Source organism: Callospermophilus lateralis, chromosome 18 (assembly GCF_048772815.1).
Source record: "Callospermophilus lateralis isolate mCalLat2 chromosome 18, mCalLat2.hap1, whole genome shotgun sequence".
In the NCBI taxonomy this organism is placed as follows: domain Eukaryota; kingdom Metazoa; phylum Chordata; class Mammalia; order Rodentia; family Sciuridae; genus Callospermophilus; species Callospermophilus lateralis.
The window spans coordinates 6132730-6147278 of NC_135322.1; the positions used below are offsets into that span (position 1 = coordinate 6132730).

At 42.2% G+C, this 14549-nt stretch overlaps 1 pseudogene; it reads left to right on the forward strand.

The window, feature by feature from the left end:
* Window positions 1–5852: 5852 nt before the first annotated feature.
* Window positions 5853–10495, forward strand: LOC143384299 (septin-7 pseudogene; annotated as a pseudogene).
* The last annotated feature ends 4054 nt before the right edge of the window (window positions 10496–14549 follow it).

Sequence of the window (14549 nt, forward strand, 5' to 3'; positions counted from 1 at the left end):
AACGTAGTGTTTGGCATCTTCGTCAAGAATCAGATGACCGTATCCGTGTGGGTTTGTCTCTGGGTCTTCTGTTTTGGACCACTGGTCTATGTGTCTGTTTCGATGCCAGTTGCGTGCAGCTTTGCTACTTAGAGCCCTGTGGTGTGGTTTGCAGTCAGGAATTGATGCTTGGCCTTTCTTGCTCAGGTTTGCTTTAGCTGTTCTGACTCTTCAATTCTCTCAACTGAATTTTAGGACTTTTTTCTAGTTCTGTGAGGAAGCAAACCACTTTTAGGTGAATGGGAACACAGACACACTCACACTGTTGTGCACACATCACTGCCTTGTCTCCAAAATTGTTCCAGTTTCACATAATTGGAACTCTGTACCCAGGAAACAACTCCCTTGCCTCTCCTCCAGCCCCTACCACCCACCATTCGGTGTGGGGGGGGGATCCTCTATGAGCTCAACTACTCTAGGTACCTCATGTAAGTGGAATCATGCAATATTTTTGGGACTGGATCATTTCACTTGGCATAATGTGTTCAGGGGTCATCCATGTTGTAGCATGTGCCAGAATTTTCCTCCTTTTTAAGGTGAATTGTTTTATGTGTTGACCACCTTTTTATCCATTCATCTGTTGGTGGACATTTGAGTTACTTCCTACCATATTTTAGCTATTGTGAATAATGCTCCTGTGAACATGTGAACACAGATACCTATCTATACACACACTAAGGTTAACACCCCGGGGTGCTCTGCCACTGAGCCACACCCTCAGCCCTCTTTTATATTTTATTTAGAGACAGGGTCTCACTGAGTTGCTCAGGGCCTCACTAAATAGCTGAGGGTGGCCTCGAACTTGTGATCCTCCTGCCTCAGCCTCCTGAACTTCTGAGATTTTAGTGTGCACCACCATGCCCAGCAGTATATTTTCTTTTACTTTTAAAATTTTTTAGATGTTGATGGACCTTTATTTATTTATTTATTTATTTGAAATATTTGTTTTTTAGGTGTAGATGGACACAACACAATGCCTTTATTTTTATGTGGTGCTGAGGATCCAAGCCGGGTCCTGCCTGTGCTAGGCGAGTGCTCTACCGCTGAGCCACAATCCCAGCCCAACGGACCTTTATTTTATTCATTTATTTATATGTGGTGCTGAGAATGGAATCCGGTGTCTCACACGTGCTAGGCAAATGCTCTACCACTGGACCACAGCCCCAGCCCCTAGTATATTTTCTTAGACATAAATTATAGCTCACTAAGGTTGATTTCTTTAAAAAATACTCCTACCTAACAAAATACAATCACCCAAGTGCAATGGCATAAGCCTGTGCCCCTCCCCAAGGAGAGGTAGTGCAGAGTCATGTGGAACTTCAGGATGGGATCTCCGGATGCTGGGCCTGCCTCTCAAGGACCACACACAGCCTCCCTTGATGCCAAAAGGAATGCCAGGTGAACGGCTGCCCTCAGCAACCCATCCTGGGGAGAACAGGGAGGGATGACGGGAGAACCAGCACAGTTTATGTTTGAGAAAGGGAAGAAGAGAGACATACAGGGTCCATTTGCTGTCTGTGTCACAAAAAACTGGCCTTTAAAAACGAAGTAGAATATGGCTGCAGGAAAATGCAGAGGTGTGAGTGTGTATCACTCAGGTCACCAGTCCCCACAGTCCCCCCAGCTCCCTGCGGGCTACTCCTTCATGACCAAGGTAACTGTGTGATTACTGCCCCCCTAAGTCTGTTTTGCCTGGTTTTGGAAACTCCTTTGAATCTGACTTCTTCCAGGTAGCACATCTGTGAGACTGGTCCAGATGGTGACTGGCTGGTCTGGGTAATTTACTGTCATTGTCCTATGAGAGCATACTAGGGGACTAGCATGCCCATGTTACTGTCACTGAACCTTCAGGGGGTTTCCGATTTGGCACTCACTGTTTTAGGGCACACCTGTAATCCCAGCAGCTCAGGAGGCTGAGGCAAGAGGATCACAAGCTCAAAGACAGCCTCCAGCAACTTACTGAGGCCCTAGGAAACTTAGCAAGACCATGTCTCAAAAATAAAATATGAAAAGGGCTGGGGATGTGGCTCAGTGGTTGAGCGACGCTGGGTTCAATCCCTGGTACAAAAACAAACAAACAAAAAAAAACACATATACACACAAAACAAACAAACAAAAAACTTCCCTGACTCTTTGCTTGTCTGTTCATTTTTTTAGTGACTTTTTTGATGAACATAGTTTCTATTTTAATGACATTCAGTTTATCAATAGTTTGCTTTATGGCTAAGTTTTTTTGTTTCTTAAGAAATCTTTGCCTACCCTGAAGGTCCCAAAGATATTCTACAATGTTTTCTTCTAGAGGTTTTATTGATTAAGCTTAAACATTGGAATTCTATGCCTGGTGTGAAGTAGATCTTCAAAAAGATCATTTTAAAAAATATCACTATACTTTGATTTTACTTTTGTTATAAATCAGGTGACCATATATGTATGGACATTTAGGTGACATATATGTATGAACATTTAGTCTTGTTCTTTTGATCTATTTGTTTTCCTTGCAATAGCATGATGCTCTAATTATTATTATACTGTTTCACTTTCTGGATGTTATTCTACCTTTTGGGTTTTAAATTTTTTTTAGTTGTTAATGGACCTTTATTTTTTCATTTATATATGATGCTGAGAATTGAATCCAGTGCCTCACACATGCTAGGCAAGTGCTCTGCCACTGAGCCACATCCCCCAGCCCTATCTGTTTTGTTTTGTTTTGTTTTGTTTATTTGTACCAAGGATTGAACTCAGGGACACTTGATCACTGAACCACATTTCCAGCCATATTTTTATTTATTTAGAGACAGGCAGGGTCTTACTGAGTTGCTTAGTGCCTCACTCTTGCTGAGGCTGGCTTTGAACTCATGAACCTCCTGAATTTACAGGCATGCGCCACTGCGCCAGGCTTACCTTTTTGTTTTTGACAACAGGAATTTATTGACTTCTGGAACTGAGCTAGATAACTAGCTTTAGGCAGGCTGAATCCAAGTGCTCAGATGAATTTATCTCTTTTCCTATTTGGGCGTTACTTGCTGTATCTTGACTATCTCAGGTAGAGACTCTCCCCTTATAAGGCAAAGAGAGCCCAGGCTTTCATCCTATTAGCTCATCAACCTAGCAGGAAGAGGACAGCTTTGTGCTAAATGCTGATTCCAAAGTCCCAAGATTAGCTCTCATTGGCCTAACTCGGGTCGCATGTCTATTTTCAGACCAATTATTATGGCCAGAGTGATGAAATGTTCTCACTGACCTGGCTCTTGTTCCCACTGTTGGATCCCTGGAAGAATACAAAGAATGTGGGTTTCAGCTGAGGAGGGATGATAGGAGAATCAGGAGTTTCAGAGAATGGAAAGAGAAGCTACAGATGATGGGGAAAATCTTTGCAAAACACATATCAGATAAAGGAATGGTATCCAAAATACACAAAGAACCCTTAAAACTCAACAATAAGAAATTAGGCAACCCAATTTAAAAATGAGCAAAATAGCTGAACAGAAAAAAAGAAGATATACAGATGGTTGTTATAGTTCGCGCATGTATGAATATGTAACAACAAATCCCACTATTATGTACAACTACAATGCACCAAAAAAATGGTGAGGGGTGTGAGAAAAAAGAAGGTATACAGATGGCAAATAAGCATGCGAAAAGGCATTCAACATCATATGTTGTAGGAAATGAAAAATTAAAACAACAATGAGATACTGCCTCTCCCCATTAGAATAGTCCAAATCCAAAACACTGATACCACCAAATGCTGGTGAGGACACGGAGCAGCGCGAACTCTCATTCATCGTTGGTGGGGATGTGCGCTCACGCAGCCACTCTGGAAGACAGTTTGGCCGTTTCTCACAGAACTAAACATACTCTAACCATATGGTACAGCAGTCGAGCTCCTTGGTATTTACCCAAATGAGTTGAAAACTTATGTCCACACAAAAACCCGAACATGGATGTTCATAGCAGCTCTATTCATAATTGCCAAAACCTGGAAGCAACCAAGATGTCCTTCAGTAGGTGAATAAATTATGGTTCATGGAGACTGAGTGAGAAAAAGACAGGAATGAATCTAAAATGCACAGTGCTATGTGGAAAATGTCCATCTGGTAGGATCCCAATGATATGACATTCTGGAACAGCAAAACTACAGAGACAGTAAAGATCAGGGGATTAAGAGAAGCAAAAGATAAATCGGTGGAGTTCTGGGGTGTTCAGGACGGTAAAACTATTCTATGTAATGCTGCAAGAGTGGCTACATGTCATTCCAGCTTTGTCTGGCTCTATGGAATATAGGACACCAAGAACCAGGCTCAATGGCGCATACCTGTAATCCCAGTGGCTCAAGAGGTGGAGGCAGGAGGATTGCAAATTCAAAGCCAGCCTCAGCACCTTAGCAAGGCCCTAAGCAACTTAGTGAGAACTTGTCTCAACATTAAAAATAATAAAAAAGGCTGGGAGCCAGGTGCAGTGGTGCTCTCCTATAATCCCAGCAGCTTGGGAAGCTGAGACAGGAAGATCATGAGTTCAGAGCCAGATTCAGCAAAAGTGAGGTGCTAAAGAACTCAGTGAAACCCTTTCTCTAAATAATTTAAACACAAAATAGGGCTGGGGATGTGGTTCAGTGGTCCAGCGCCCCTGAGTTCAATTCCCAGTACACAAAAATAAAATAATAGGCCTGGAGATGTGGCTCAGTAGCTAAGCACCCTGGGTTCAATCCCCATACAAACATATCTAGAAGGAACCCTATTGTCAACTAGGATAGATTCTGGGAATTAATGATGTATCAGTGTAACAAATTATCAATTATAAAAAATGTACAATTCTGGTGGGGGATGTTGGTAATGTTAGAAGTTATATTATAACAGGTGTATGAGGTGGGGGAAGGAAGGGTATGAGAAACTGATGTGCCTTTCCTCTCAATTCTGCTGCAAATCTAAGACTGATCTAAAACACAAAGTCTGGTTTTTAAAAACCATATACACCATAGAATGTACACTGTGCAGCTCGATGGTGAACCCTAACATAAATTAAAGACTTTAGCTAATAACATTGTGTCAGTGTTGGCTTATTGTAACAAGTGTACCATAGTAATGCAAAATGTTAACGAAGAATTTGGGGGAAGGAGGTAGTAAGGGAGTATATTAAACTGTATTTTTCACTCTGTATTTTTAAAAATTGCTTTTTTAAAAAGTAAGTTAATGAAAAAGAAAGTCAGAGATTAACAGATGTCAGGCAAAAACGACAGGCGTCCAAGCTGCAGTAGGTGCCCACTCTAATAACAATTTGCACGTTGGGACCTGATTACGGCAATTAGAAAGACAAATGTCCTTTGCATACTTGAGGATTTAAGAACAGAGTCACAATTCCTGGACACACAAATTTCTCCCTGTGACACAACTTTCCAGGCTTCTCTTTGTGACTTTGCTATTGCACGGAGAGAGGAAGCCAATCACGAATGGACCACTACCGACGTCACGAGTCACCAAGGCTCCCCAGGGCTCAGCCCTCTGTGGCGCCCTCTGGCGAGAGGAGAGGTGGCTAGACCGTGAGAGTGCGCCAATCTTGTCCGTTGACTCTGGCCAGGTTCCCGGGCCACGTCCAATACCCCTCACGCCCCCTGGCGACTCCAGTCACTTTCCGTCTCCACATTGCCAGGGTTTGCGGAAGAAACCCAACTGCCAGGGAAAAATACTGAGAGGAAAGGGAATAGCCCAAATCCCTGGCATCCAATCAGATGCGGGCATTAGCACTACAGCTACCCAATCAGATCAGCCAAAATAGCGCAGGTATCCAATAGGATGGGGCCGAGTTGCCATGACGACATGAGTTTCCATAGGTTTCCAGGGTCCGGCGCTCCATCGCTGAGCGCCGCCTGGCGCCTGGCAACGCTGAACTACCCGCTGCAGCCCGCGCGAGCCGGTCGGAGGCAGCCAATGAGGCAGGGCCGAGCCGCCCCGGGACGTCACTAGCGGCCCAGCCGCCAGCGCGCACTTGCTTCCGGAGTGGTTGGTGCGCGTGCGCACCTGGGTTCCCTCCCTCCCTCTCCCCAGTTTGAGGAAGAGCTGAAGGGCGGGAAAGCGCTTGAGGCGAGGTGTGAGGCGAGGTGGGGACAGCCCTACTGACTGACTGGCCGACTGTCTGATAGACCTCGAGGCGGACTCTTCTATTTCAGTAAAGGCCTGGGAGATGTTGTGACCCCTTAAAATTCTGAGGGACAGAGCCCCGAAGACAAGGCCACCCAGAGAAGGGCTGGGAGCAAGAGCCAGCAGCAAGTGGTCTCTGCAGAGACCAGGGCGGAAGGACAGCGCAGGGCCAGGCCAGGGGCCCTGCTGACCAGGAAGGACCGTTGCCTAGAGGGAGGGGACAGAAGTCACAGATGGAGGACCCCAAGGCAGACACGGAGGGCAGGGGAGAGGGGACAGCGACAGGACAGAGGACAGCGTCAGGGCTGGAATGGACAGTGAGGAAGAGGATTGTAGAGGGTTAGGGAAGGTAACAGGCAGGGACAGTGGGTCAGACAGGAGGGAACCCGAGGTGGAGACCCAGGGCACCCGGCAGCGTGGGAGCTGGCCGCACAGACATCCGGGGGTCTAAGAATAAAGGTAGAGAGACCACAGAAGGCAGCAGTGCAGAGCGATGGGACAGTGACAGGAGGGACAAAGGCCAGGGAGACAGTGGTAGGAATTGATACAGAGAGGAAGGTGGCAGTTGTAGGGACAAGAAGACAGGCTCCAAGGTGATAACAGTGTACAGGGCAGTGACAGAGAGAAGACAGAGATAACAGAAGCAATACCAGAAGGAGTGACAAAAATAGAGAAGGTGCCAAAGACAGAGTTGGAGGCAACAGTGACTGAGGCAAAGAACATATTCAGACAGAGCAGGCAGGGATAAGGGTACCCTTGCTGGAGAGGCAGGAAGATATTCCAGAAAAGGACAGAGAGAGAACAGAATCAGAGAGGACAGAGACAGATCAAAGGCAGAGATAGGGCACCATGACATAAATAGAGGAAACAGAAGCAGAGCAGGGGGCGGAGATGGTGGATTCAGAGTGGAAGGAGACAGACAGGGGAGACAGATTCCGAGGAGACAGCCACAGAATGCACAGATTCAAAGTGGAGAGCAATAGTGGTGACAGTCCCCAAGTGGGAGTAAGAGAACAGTCAGTGACAGAGATGAAGAAATAGAGGCAGAGAGGAAGGCAACAGAAGAGACAGTGACAAAGATGAGAGCCACAGAAAAGACATGGAGATAAGATGGCAATAAAGAGATATGTGGTAAGAGCAGACACCCTGGATGTAGAGCTTGAGAAGGGTACAGGCAGAGCCAGAAGCAGATAGAATTGTGTCCTCGGAGGATGGCTATGGAGGAGAACATGACCAAGACACACCAGAGAAAGATAAGGACATAGACCAAGTCTCAGAGATGAATGGAGACAAGGGCAAAGAGGAAATTAGAGGGTCAGACTCCCTGAGAGTTGAGGGTGGTACACAGAAGCAAAGATGGCTGAAGATGCCACCAAAAACTCAGAGAACAAAAGGGTAGTTACCAGCTGAGACCTACCACCCAGCCCAATAGCTGATTCTAACAAGTACTGAAAACCAGGAAGGATTAAGTTTCTTTATGCCACCTTGGTAAGTTATGACTTTAATTTGAGGTGTGTTTTGCAAGGTCTTCACTCAGGTTCTAGATTTGTGACCATGTTTCTGAATTCCCTTGTCTTTCTTTGGCCCACTGTACCCAAAGCACAAAGATGAAGAAATAGAGACAGAGAGGTTGGCAATAGAAGTGACAGTGACAAAGGTATAGAGACCAGATGGGGATGTAGAAATAAAAGTAAGGGTTATTTCATTCATTCTTGAGGAAATGGCAGTAAACAAAACAACATACACTCACCCATGTAGTTTTCAACCTAGTTGGTAAACAAATGATAATATCAACGAGTGTAATGTGCTTACAAGAAAACTTAAGCAAAGCTAAGAGGAGAGAGTGATGAGGTTGCTGGCTAGGTTATTCAGACCAACGTTAACCATCAAAACAACTTACAATGTTGGATTTTTTTTTATTTTAATCAAAGGCATTGAAGGTCTCACAAGATTTATCAGGCTGTAACTGAAGGGAAATCAGGAACCCAGGGAAGTAATCAGAATAGTTATCCTATACTGAGGAAATTTACAATCCTGTCAAATTTGAACTTTTTTTGTAATAGCATTTCTGATGATGAGAATAAAAATAAGATGCCTATCCGAGGTTGGTATTTCACATTAAACTATGAAAGCAATGGTTGTACCTTCAGGATAAGGGGAACCAAAGTAAATTGGCCCTTGGTTGTGAATTTGCATCCTGTTCCTTGAGTGGTCCAATAGCTTCAAGTTGGCGATTTATTTAAAGTTCTAAACTACAACTGTATTTAGCACATATATAAAATTCTCTCTGGAGAAAAAAACTTTTGTTAATGGCCTCCATTATTCCTGTAAACATATTTCTTTCAAAGACTGAGTAGCACTCAGTCAGATATAACCAAGGATCCTAAGTAAGTACCAGGATTGAGAACAACAGAAATAAGAAACATTGAAAAGAGACCCACTAATACTTATGGTATTGGCATTACCAAACACATAACATATGCTTCATTAAATAAAAAGTTGTATTTTTGTTGGATCCAAGAAACTATTTAAAAAGTATTTAGATGGTTTGAAAATAACACTTTTATAAATTGAAAATGATGAATGGGGTTAAAAGTAAAATTAACATCTGAATAGAGAAATAGTGAATTGGAACATAGGGCAGAACAATTTATTCACAATATAACTCATCACGAAGAGACAAGGCAGGAAGCATGTAAAAGAAGTGAAGTTATGTGGTGAATGGAGAATATAGAGTAAGAAGGGTTTATTGCTATGATTGTTGTGTGGGTTGTGGGGTTTTGGTTGTTTGCTTGTTGCAGTGCTAGGAATGGAACCAAGGACCTGGCACATGAGAGGCAAGTGCTCTACCATTGAGCTACATCTCTAGCCCAAGTGAGAAGCTTTTATCTATACTGTATTTTAAATCCTAAAAGAAAGGAGAGGGTAAAAATGTGGCTAAAGAAAATAATGGGCCTCACTCTCGTACCCCACTAACCACTCCCTCAACGTCTCCAGGATTTTCACCAACAAATGTCATGCAGTAAACCTTAGAGGCACTGTTGAAGAAACATACCAAGAGGCCCAACGATCCACAATTGTGGACCTCAACCAAAGAACCTTGAAGCTATGTGGGATTTGCCAGTCTCCCAAATCAAATTTACAGAAAATCGGTGAAGAGTAGGCTTGAATTCACATTTATGTAGTAGGTGAATCTGGACTGGGAAAATCAATGTTAATCAACTCATTATTCCTCATATCTGTATTCTCCAGAGTATCTAGGTCCTTCCCATAGAATAAAAAAGACTGGGCAGTGGAACAACCCAAAGTTTTCACCAAAGAAGGTGGTGTTCAGTTGTGTTCATAATAGTTGTTACCCTAAGGATTTAGAGATGCAGTGGATAATAGTAATTACTGGAAGCCTGTTACTGACTAAATTTTAAGTAAATTTTAAGATTACCTAAATGCAGAATCTCAAGTAAACAGACATCAGATGCCTGATAACAGAGTTCAGTGTTGTTTATACTTCGTTGCTCCTTCAGGACATGGACTTAAACTATTGGACATTGAGTTTATGAAACGTTTGCATGAAAAAGTGAATATCATCCCACTATTGCCAAAGCAGACACACTCACACCCAAGGAATGCCAACAGTTTAAAAAACAGATAATGAAAGAAATTGGAGAACAAAAAATATATGAATTTCCAGAATCAGATGATGAGGAAGAAAATAAGCTGATTAAAAAGAAAAAGGACCGTTTACCTCTTGCAGTGGTAGGTAGTAATATTATCATTGAAGTTAATGGCAAAAGGGTCAGAGGAAGGCAGTATCCTTGGGGTGTGGCTGAAATTGAAAATGGTAAACATTATGATTTTACAATTCTAAGAAATATGTTGATAATAACACACACGCAGGACTTGAAAGATGTTACATAGTAATGTACACCATGAGAACTACAGAAGCAGAAAATTGGCAGCTGTAACTTATTATGGAGTCGATAACAACAAAATAACGAACAGCTTATGAAGAGTCCCCGGCGCAAATGGAAGAAGAAAGAAGGGAGCATGTAGCCAAGATGGAGAAGATGGAGACAGAGATGGAGCAGGTATTTGAGATGAAGGTCAAAGATAAAGTTCAAAAACTGAAGGACTCCAAAGCTGAGCTTCAGGGATGTCATAGGTAAATGAAAAAGAATTTGGAAGCCCAGCATAAGGAATTAGAGGGAAAGTGTCATCAGTTTGAGAAGGAGAAGGCAAACTGGGAAGCCCAACAATAAAATTTAGAACAACAGAACTTTTCAAGGACCTTGGAAAAGAACAAGAAGAAAGGGAAGATCTTTTAAACTCTGTACTGACCACCAGTTACATATCAATTGCCAATAATCCAGTTGGACATCAGTGTTTGTTGGATCCATTTGACCAATTTGTACCAGTTTTATCCATAATGATGGATTTAACAGCATGACAAAAATTATTTTTTATTGTTGTTCTTGATGGAGATTAAGATGCTCTGAATTTTTTAGGGTGTTGTATACTTAGAAAGTAACAGCTCTAAGTACCTTTCTACATTTTCTTTTCCTTTTTAAAAATTTTTATTTAAAAAGATGTCTTCAATTTAATGCAAGAGAACAGTTTACTGTTGTACAGTCATGTTCTGTGGTTTGATTATTTACAGGATATTCCAAAACAAAAGGATCCTGAAAGGTTAAAAGAAAAAGAAAGAAAGAAAGAATGGTGACTTTTTCAAGATTGATAAGAAATCCTAATCCAAAGATTTAAAAAGCCAAATGAGTCACAAGATTAAAAAGATCGATACTTCACAAGATTAAAGAAATCAACATTTTGAAACATTGCTGTATGTTTGCAGAACACCAAAGGCAAAGACAAGATCTCAACAAGCTAGAGAAAAGAGACAGATGTCCTTCAAAAGATCAGCAATCTTAATAACAAGTGACTTCCCACAGTAACAATGGAAGCCCAAATAAGATCAATGTTCAGATAGCAAATAACTGCCCGTTTTATACCCAGTGGAAAATATTCTTCAAGAATGAGGTCAAAACACATTTGGGGATAAATAAAATGAGATTTTCACCTTAGTAAAAATATTTTAAAGGATATAGTTTAGGCAAAAAAAAAATTGATGCCAGATGAAATATCTGAGATGCAAGATGAAATAAAAAGCAAAGGAAGTGATAGATGTGAATAAATCTGAACAAATCTTGGCTGCACGAAATAATCACAAGGACAGTAATAATGAAATACTGTGTTATTCATGACAGAATGAAAACACATAAAAATAAATACACTAGGAAAACTTGCCTGGAGTTTAAGCATTCTGCAGCCCTTCTGTTATCTAAGAGGTTAGTAAAGGTGCTGGCTAATTTTAGACTTTGTAAGTTAATTTATAAATTTTACTTTCTAGAATAATCGTAAAAGGAATACCACTTATTGTTTTTAAAGTACATAGGACTAAGCAACTCAGTGAGACCCTGTCTCTAAATAAAATACAAAATAGGCTGGGATGTGGCTTAGTGGTCGTGAGCCCCTGAGTTCAATACCCAGTAGCAAAAAAAAAAAAAAAAAAAAAAAAAAATTATATGGGAGACTGAGGCTATAGCTCAGTGGCAGAGCACTTGCCTGGCATGTGTGTGGCACTGAGTCTGATCCTTAGCACCACATATAAACAAACAAAATAAAGGCATGCTGTTCATCTACGACTCAAAGATTTTTTTTTTAAAGTACCTGGGAGGTGCTGGGGTTGTGACTCAGTGGTAGTGTGCTCACCTAGCATGCATGAGGTACTGGGTTCGATCCTCAGCACCACATAAAAATAAAGAAAATAAGTCCATCAACAACTAAAAAAATAATTAAAAAAAAAGTACATGGGAATTATAAAAATTAACACATTTAAAAGAAAAGAAACGGGAGACAGCCTTGTTGGGTTCCCATCCATCCAGCTTAGCAGCCCCCTCTAAGTACTGCACTCTGGCCTTGCTTCGTCACATGCCCAGTGTGACTGGCTGGAGATGTTAGGTTCTCTGCCTGACCAGGCCTGAACCATGTGCCTGTTGCTCACGAGAATCAGCCCTATCCAAGTCACACAGGCTCCTTGACCCTCGTTCTGCAAACAAAATGGAGCCACCTTTATTGGAATCAGGAAATGTATAATTTTGCTGCTGCCTTAAGAATTACCATAGCATAAATCTGCTGTGGTCCAGTTCTGTGGTGAGAAGCCCAGCAGGCTCCCTCTGGCTAAAACCAAGGTGTTGTAGGGCCTCCCTTCTTCCTGGGGAATCCATGTCATTCCCTTTGGCTTCCACTGGCCTTGTCTAGTGGCCCCTTCTACCATTTTCAAGGCAAGCAGTGTAGCATGTCACTAATCTCTGTTATCATTCACCTCTCTGATCTCTTCTGCTTACTCTTCTACTTTTTTTTAAAGACCCTGTGATTACTGTAGGCCCAACTGGGTAACCCAGGATGTTCTCCCCTCTTCAGCTCAGCTGTTAGAAACCATATTCCATCAGAAGCCTTGCTCTTTGCCATGTCCCCACACACGTCCACAGGTTCTGGGGTTAGGACTTCTTTGAGGAGCAATGATTCTGCCATCACAGAGGCATGAGTGCTAAGGAGGCCCCACAAACTGTCACCACAACTGACATGGATTAGAACCAAGGTTAAGGCCAGCAGGGGCTGGGAGATGGGAGAGAAGGAAATGATAGTTTAATTGAACACATACTAGCTGTCAGACACTGTGCTTGCTATTTTATATACATTATAATTTACTTTTTAAAAATTTGTTTATTATTATTATTTTATTTTATTTATTTTATTTTATTATTTTATTTTGTTAGTTTAAGGTGAACACAATATCTTTGTTTTATTTTTATGTTGTGCTGAGCATTGAACCCAGTGCCTCATGCATGCTGGGTGAGCACTCGACCACTGAGCCACAACCTCAGCCCTATAATTTACTTTTTATGACAAGATTATTATATGTAAATGAGTACCCCTATTTTACATTTTAGAAAACAGGTTTGAGTGATAGAATGACCTGTCTAGTGACAGCTGATGGCAGAGGCAGGATTTGGATTTGGACCTCTGCCTCTAAAAGACATTTAAAATGGAGCCTTGTGCTTAATTCCTGGTATGCGTATATAAATTCATATATATTTCTTTGAAAAATATTTGTACAGGTAATGAATGGATAGACTGTCCTTGCTTCTTAAAAAAGTATTGCAAATAAAGCTAAAGTTCCCTTTGGTCACCTCTCACCAGGCTGGATCCTTTCCCTGTAAATAATCTCTGTTACCAGTTTATGGTGGACTTTTCCAGATCTTTGTCCAAAAGTTAAGGGGGGTAAGCAGTGCATATGTACAGTGCATGCATAGTATTGTATAGTAAATGACTACTGCTGTTTTGAGCAAGCATGTGAGTGTGTTTTAACATAAATGGGATCATACCATACATATTGTTCTGCAGCTTTTTTAACTCAACAATATGTCTTGGAAATCCATCCAGATTTATTTAAAGAGCTCTGTCCCGTGCCTTTCAAGAACTGTGGTGGTATTCCAGAAAGCTCGTACTTTCTACATTCTCCTGTTACTGGACGTTCGGGCTCTTCTTGGTTTCTTTGCTCTTACAATATTGTTGTGAACATCTTTGTATAGGACTCTTTGGGTTTCAGTGTTTCCTTGGGGTCAACAGGGCAGGTAGAGGGTTGGGGCTGTGGCTCAGCAGTAGAGCACTTGCCTAGCTTGCCTGGGTTTGATCCTCAGCACCACACAAAATAAATAAATAAAATAAAGGTATGTGTCCAACTACAATTGAAAAATAAGTACAAAAAATAGGGCAGGTAGAATAATCAGGCCATATGAGTATATTCATTTTACTTTTCATCAATACCCCCATAATTGTCAACTATGGCTGTATAGCAAATGCCCAAAATTCAGCAACTTCAAACAACAATCATGTGTCATTGGTCTAGCCTGGCTTGCCTAGGGTCTGGAGCCCTGCTGAAGAGGGTCAGCTCCTGGGAGTGCTTCTTGTGGCAATAGCAGGGACAAGAGAGGCCTAAAGACAACATGCAAGACCTCTTAAGGCCTAGACTCAGGGTTGACACACTTTGGCCAAACCAAGTCACGTGGTCATGGAGAATACCTTACCCACATGACGAGGGCGAGGTAAGGCTGTGTAGCAGTGCAAGGGCCAGGACAGAGGACGGCTTCCCCGCACATTCACCAACACTTAGTGCACCAGTCATCTTGGATTCTGCCAGTGCTATGGGGAAATAGCTATTGATTCTCCCCCAGATGCTCTTCTGGCTACTGTCAGTGGAGACAGACAGCACAGCCCGGGGGAAACACCAGGTGGGAATCAGAAGAACCCGCACTGTGGCCA